Raw genomic sequence first — 7984 nt, 5'->3', positions numbered from 1 at the left:
AAATTTTTCAATCTCAAATACTTTTTTTGCGTTCAAAAACTTTTTCTATGATTGAAACTTTTCTTTTTTTTTTTTTTAATTGAAGTGATTTTTCTTTTCAAACATATTTTTTTTGAAGCAACTTATTTTTTGATTGAATAAAAAAGACAAAAATGTCCTGGCCAAAATGAGGCAATTGACTTCAATCAAAAAAAAAACAAAAAAACAAAAACAAAAACAAAAAAATAAAAGAAAAATAGCTTTCACATGGATTTTTGGGGAGTTTTTTGAGGTTCAAATTTATTTTTACATTCAAACACTTTTTTTTTTTTTTAATTGAAGCGATTTTTTTTGGTTGACAATATATATTTTGATTGAAGCAACTTTTTTTTGATTGACTAATAAAGACACAAATCTACTTCCATATGGCTCCGCTCAGGGGATACAATTTTTGCCGGTGGTAACTACTAAAGTTGCACCGATACCGATACCAGTATCGGCAGGGGGCGCCGATCCGGCCCGAATTGGTGGTATCGGTATCGACGAGTACCAACATTTAGGGCGCCGATACCATCTACTGGCATCACTTGAACGCAAATGTACTGTCTTACTCACATGAGCCAACTTCCCAAATCCCGATGCATGACAACTGTATGTCTTTGTCTCGAAATTTCCGAACGAAATTATCACCTTCGCCTTCAACATTACGGATGTTAATTGCAACGCATATCCGCGATGTTAAACTGTTTTGCTAACATGGCATTCATAATCGATTAGCATGCATGAGCTAACTCCTGCTATTGTAGCGGATCAGAAAGCTTAAAATCGTGGGAGACTAAGCAAACTCATGGTTTCATGATGAACAATGAGTGGCGTACTTCAAACTCGTCCTGTTTATGAAAGTCGATTGGAATATGCTGGTGTTGCGCAGTAATGAGCAGAAGTGACTTCTGTGGCCAGAAAACACTCAAGCGGCGCAGCGCGCACACTAGATATCATCAAACAGCAACCTAGATGTCCTATGTTAGAGCCCATGCCATTTATCACGCACACACACTAGATATCATCAAATAGCAACCTAGATGTCTTACGTTAGCTCCCTTGCCATTAGCTGCGTGAGCCCAGAGCGACGCGTAGTCTATATACTACATTGATAAATTAGAAACCGCCATGACTGAATGGAAGCTAAGCAGGCCAAATCAATCCATACCAATGACTATAGATAATGCTGCAAATACTGTTAATTCAGCACGTTACAAATGGACTCGGACCACAAATAGGATGTTTTGCTTAAATGGTAAATATAGCTGCTAAGAGAGCTGCAGCAATCAACAGTGTGCCCCACTTTACAAACAGTAAAGATTGTTCTCAGCACTTATATACAAAATTTCTTCAGATCAATAAGAAGTAAGCACATAAATATTATGCACTAAAATGCTTGTTTATATGATGGCACTGTTATTTTTGCTTGTTAGCAAAAAAATAATAATAATAAGTATTTAATTGTATCGAAAATCGTACCGAACTGTGACTTAACTGTATCGTTGCGTCCCTTATACGTACATATGTATATGTTTGTTTTTTATTTTTTATTTTTTGCAAACGGAGTGGTATCGGAATAGTATCGGTATCAGCCGATACTGCACAGCCAGGTATCGGGCCCAAAAAATGGTATCGGTGCAACACTAGTAACTACATTGGCACGACACCGGCGGGCGTTCCGTAGTCAATGGATGACGATCTTGGCGAAAAGTATAGCTGTCCTAAGCAGCCTGATTTTAGAATTCCCCTCAAGGATGATGGGAAACAAAAAAACCCCACTAATTTTCAACTTATTATTATTATTATAAATATTCTTGTAAGTTAATTTTATTGCCGACACTGCGTTTCGGGGTCATCAACATGTTGAGCCCCCCTTCCCCAAAAGTCAAACTCCGCCTATGGGGCTCACGCCTGTCTGGTCTTCTAGTCTCTCCTGAATTCATATAGGAAAACTACACATTTTACTGTAGCTCAGACTTTTTTGTGGGCATCCTAACACTCACCTGTGCAATAAATTAGCAAGAAAAATGGTCGTCACAAAACTTGCAAGTTGGATCACTCGTAAATTGAGGTACTGCACTATACTCCAAAGTCCTAACAGAAAAACAATGCATCAAGACCTCATTCAGCAAGTTCCAAAGGATTAACTTGGCGCCTGTTTTTTTTTTTTCCATGGGGCTTTAGGCCTATGTCCCTTTCTTGTCTAAAGAATAGTGTTACATACTATAACAATGGCTGGAATAGTTTAAGTCGTAATCTCTGTTAATTGCGCTGCTTTACGTTCTGTATTCGTATAAATAACAGGTTGTGTATTCGGAGTCCCTCCATGCTGAGGTTCTTATAATCTGCCGCGTCTGGCAAGTGGAAATGGGAGGTGGGAAGAGTGGGCCAACTAACTAAAAGTGAAAACTTCTCTCGCAAGGAGCTGTGCTCAATGTAATGGATGTTGGCTGAGGGGCCTAATAAAGATGACAGCACACATTCATATGCATTCGCTTGTGTGCTCAGCTTGACGAAGTCTGCCTCGCAAGCCTTAACAAAGAGGAGGAAGGAAGCCAGGGGGTTGAGTAAAATGCCTCGGGGGTGTGGGGCAACAACACACACACATGGCAACACCCACACATACCACAGTGGGTCTGCAGCCTATGGGTCTCTTAAGCTTGAAGTTATAGCAAGGACAGCTGGGTGAGCATGCCCAGCATGTGTTTATGATCGTTTAAGTGACAATTACTGTGTACAAATATATATTTTTAAAAATGTTCCTTTATTATTTGTATTTTATTTTGAAAGAAAAGACATAAGATGTTTTTCCATTTATTCATTTATTTATTAAACTATGAGCTTTTTGAAATTTATACAGTACAGGCCAAATGTTTGGTCACACCTTCTCATTCGTTCGTCATACCTGACTATAAGCCGCCACCCACCAAATTTGACATGAAAACAGCATTTGTTCATAGATAAGCCGCACTGGACTATAAGCCGCAGCTGTCCTCACTGTATCATGGGATATTTACACCAAAAGATATTAACCCGGAACACTTGATTTGACAGCGGCATCATAAGACTGTCATAAGACCGAATGAACCACCATGAGATTTGAACAAATTGGCTGCAAAGCTTAGTTGCTTCAAGAAGCTTCATTTGGCCATCCCTGCTCCCTTGGGTAAGACAGTCAACCTCTGCTGCCACCTGCTGGCAAACTTTTGTCGTCCAACACGCCTCCTAACATGCATTGCAGCGCTACAGATGTAAATTACAATAAAAATTCATGTTCTGTGCTAATTATTTCTTCAGTTACTCTTCTAGTTGTTTCACTAATTGCTAGTTAAGGTATTTAGGAACACTTTAGTGAGAGTAGCGCCATAAGACTGTCATAAGACCATCATAACTATCAAAGCTAGACATAAATGGAGTGTGACATAATTTGCTGGATGACACTAAATGACAACCGTCATAAGCTTTCATTAATGCTGCCCTTGATAATGTCATGACATAATTATGAGGCTCTTTTGGCAGTCTTATGATGCCACTGTCAAATAAAGTGTTACCTATTAACCCAAATAAATCAACAAATAAGCCGCATTGAACTACAAGCCACAGGATTCAAAATGAGGGGAAAATGTAGCGGTTTACAGTCCGAAAATTACGGTATTTACATTGTAAATTCTAACTGAAGTTAATAAAACTATGAATGAACATGTGTGGAATTATGTACTTAGCAAAAAAAAAAAAAAAGGTATTAACTAAAAACGTATAATATTCTAGTATCTTGAAAGTAGCCACCCTTTGCTTTGATTACTTTTTTGCATACTCTTGCCATTCTCTTGATGAGCCTTAAGAGGGAGTCACCTAAAATGGTTTTTGACTTCACAGGTATGCCTTTTCAGTGGTTTGGAATTTACTGCTGTATCAATGGGGCTGGGAGCTTCATTTGTGTTGCATTGAATGAGGTGTGTCCAAACTTTTGGCCTGCACTGCATTTACTTTGAATAGTTTCAAATTTCTAATAGTTTAGATTTGTTCCTTTATAGTAGATTTTTAAATAAGCGTTCGTTAGAATATTTTTTGCTTAGTGCTTTTGTTGCATTTTTATCATTTTGGGTAAATATTTTTTTTTCTTCAGTGAAATGTAATTTTTGGGTTTGAATAGAATTTTTAATTAATTTTTTTTTTTTTTTTTAATTCTAAGAGGTTTTGGGTGGAAAGTTCCTGAGATTTTTTTTAATGTACCTATTTTTCAAATATTATTTCGATGACATTTTTAAATTAAAAGATGTTTGATTTTTTTTTGAATGCTTATAATTTTGGGCATTTATTTTATTTTTTCTTCAGATTTTTTATTCGGGGAAATATTTTTTTCATATGTTTTGAAGTATGTTTTTGTGAAAAAATAAATTAAAAAATGCTTCATTTCAATACAATTACTTAAAGAGCACTTTATTAGATTTTTTTTTTTATTATTTGCTATATTTTGTACATTTTTTGTATACGCTGACCTAACCCACACATACCAATCAAACACTTACCTTCCAGATTGCTTTGCTTCTCCTATGTCTGAAGTTGTGGCAACAACAGCTGGGCTAGAACACTCGGCATGGGCCTATGCTTGCTTTAATGGCCAAGTCCTACTAGCAGACACACAGGATGGACAATCCTGTTTACTGTTTACCTTTCACAGTGGTCAGCCAACCTGGGAGGGCTGTGCCATGGCATTACAGCTGTTTGTCAAATTGTGTGCGGACACTTTGCCGTGAAATTTTGGGGTGGAACTACAACAAACATTCCAAATTAAAGTTGGTCAACAGCAGCTGGGAGACAGATAGATGAAGGGTTATGTGTTTGTAGTCGTCCGGCTATTATTTCTTTTACATTTTGCATTTCCTTAATTCTTTGGAGTTTTTCGCTACATCCTAACAAAAAGCTCCAGCTATCCTGCTGAATTCGCTTGACGATAAAATATTCCTTCTTAGAAAGGAAAAACAAACAGGCCTAAAAGTCAAAATGCTAATGTATGTAATGAGATGTAAAGCTTTAAGCCACTTGACAGACATGGCTTTGGAATGGAAACTGCTGGGTAAATGGACGATGCTGCATTGACAACTGGTCAGCAAAGGAAAAGGGAGGACCCGGCTGGGTCAGCAGTGTGGTCCATAACAATTGGATCATTATTCTGCCAAAAGGGACACCTGTTTTGTTTGTGGTGGTTAGAGGGTGGTGACATCACACAGCTGACTAATGTGGAGAGCCACTTCAAACACCTAATTGAAATGAATCGTTCACATTTTTCATTTTTGATTCATTTTGCATTCTAGCTTTTGGTTTATAGTGCCTTAAAAGGGATTTTACTTCATAAAATTGGGCAGTTGTCCTTGTATTGGTACATCTCAGTAAGAGGACCCCTCCTTATTATGTTTAGCTGCCCCCAAGTGACGGTTTGACACACCATCTGTGACTGATGCAAGAGTTTGCAAAAACTCATTTATTGTTTACAGGCACTTCCTGATACCAAACAACCCTTGAAACAGTCTGTAGCATTTTTTCAAAAATCAATTTTCCATAACCAAGAGATGTTTAGAGGGAAAATGACAAATAAAGTAAACTCTTGCAAGTAAAAAAAACAAACCGATGGAAAAAAATGAAGTACACCAACAATTGAGCATGACCTTCTTGTGCCATGAGATAACTTATTCTTAGGTCATTTGTGACCTTGAAATGTCACCATAAAAGGGGACCTGCCCATCACTGTACCTATTGTTTTGTCATTTGAAAAATACTACTACTGGAGTGTACGTAGCCCAAGACATTATTTGGTGGAACAATGCAATTGTGGCCATACAGTACAATAAAAAACAGTGGTACCCCACCTTAGCAGTGACCTCACCTTACCAGTGTCGATATGCCGCTGTGACGTACTATACGTAAAACAATACTAACAAGCGTACAGTGACCCCTCACTACTTCTCACTTCAAACTTCGCGCCCCCAGTCCATTGTGGATTTTTTTTCAATTTTTGTTAGGGAAAAAAATAATAATAATACAGATGAGCTGTCCCTAGCCGATTACCTAGTCTCAGTCTCCCTCCTTCTCCCTGCTCTTTTTTGTTCAGGCAATGCATTGGAGTTGCTAATTAAAGTGCGTACGACAGGATAAAAATAGTCTTAAATAGCATTATTATGTGAATTAGAATCATATTTTTAGACGATTCGACTATATACAACTATTTGGCACAGCGCAGATGACGCAAAATTAGTCTTTTAATCCGCCGTTTAGCCACGCCTACAATTATAGGACTCTACCCAACAGGAGGATGACGTCGGCAAGGTCATGGTTTCATCTGATTTAGAATTCAACCCAATGAGGGGACGAGAACGAGGAAAATAAGGTGAAGAGAGCGGCAAAATGTCATTGTTTCAATATTTTTAAAGGATATTCTTTTTATCGAAGTATTTTTCCCCAATTGCTCAATAAATGGTATGGTCATGACAAATGACAGTCTTGTACTAAATGGAATATGAAATAATAAAAATGCATTTATTCAGTACAACATGGCAAAATTACTCCATAATGGTCAAAACTGTCAACTTCCCTTACCTAACCCTCCCAAATGATATTTTATGCCACCGTAGTTAGTCAGGCTTTTGTCATTTCCCTGCCCCGGCTTCGGAGAATATAAACAAATCAAGAGGCGTGACAGCTAGCCGACATGCTAACCCGAACCGAGTGATGTTTCAAAGTCTATTCTTGGCTTTCAAAGCGAAAAATCATTCAAAACTACCTGGGATCACGTCACACAGCGGCAGGGTTGTCAATTGCCTTTGCTAAGCTCGTTCCCCTGCTATGGATAGGAGAGCTCACCGGGGAAGCAGCTGGAGAGTACTGCCGGACAAACCGGCCGACGTCGGAGGAGTGCATAGCTGCAACATGGTTAACACGATGGCGTAAAATAATGCTTTACTACACGGCGAAGACGTAAACAGAGAGCAGCACGCAGTTGTTGTGCAGCTAACATGGCAGGATGTGTCTGAGGAGAACTTTTCTACATGTCTGTCCATGATCAAACGTAAGTAAATAGTCCTTTATTTATTACTTTGTAATCGCTGTATTCGCGACCATTTTTAATACAAAGTTGCAATTTCTGGGGGTTGAAAATTTGACAGAACACCGGGCACACGAAGACGGCAAAAGCCGAGTATAGCGCTCTCCCGGCGAGGGGGTGTGTGCGACAAGCCTCCGGTCGCGGGCCGAGTTGCATTATTGGTGGACAATCAGCCACAAAATGCAAGCCACCTCCGTGTTAAAACGTATGCCATGATCCCAGTATTTGACATATTACAAAATACGATGTTTACTCACTTCCTCATAAGTCCAATCGTCCCACAGTAGTAGGGCTTGTTTTGGCCAATATTCTCGGTGAACGGGAACCTTTTGAAACCCAAAAAGGCTCACACGCCTCTCCCTGGTGCAGCAACAATTTTCTGCTGGCGTGATGCTAAAAATAAACAATCCGCAAAATCAGCTGAATCCGCAGTCCATCTGCACGCTATTAAGCAATGCTGTATTGTGAGATGCTGACTCAGGTGAAGTCACATTCACATTCCTCCTAAACCCGAGACTTAAGCCGGAAGTCACTCAAGTTCATGGCCCAGGATTCAAATATTGAATATATCAAACGATCGCTTCCACACACATCCAAGCGGTCCATGTAATTCAGGAGCATAAAACACCGCATGAAATATGAAATAAACATACTTTTTGGTGTCATTCGTACTTTTAATGATGATTAATAGACATCTTCTGTTTGATCATGCCACAGACCCCTGGAAGCTTCAGCATCAAAGTGCCGCATGCGTCAATCATCGTTTAACTTGTTAAACAGTTGCTGTGGCAACTCATTGTGTGTAATTGAGGAGATGGAGTGGATTTGAGTGAACTCACTCAATGAAGCATTTCATAAAGGCGA

The sequence above is a fragment of the Corythoichthys intestinalis genome, chromosome 9, assembly GCF_030265065.1.
Source record: "Corythoichthys intestinalis isolate RoL2023-P3 chromosome 9, ASM3026506v1, whole genome shotgun sequence".
NCBI classification, from domain to species: Eukaryota; Metazoa; Chordata; class Actinopteri; order Syngnathiformes; family Syngnathidae; genus Corythoichthys; species Corythoichthys intestinalis.
The sequence above is the reverse complement of the archived record's forward strand: the minus strand, read 5'-3'. Positions refer to the sequence as shown.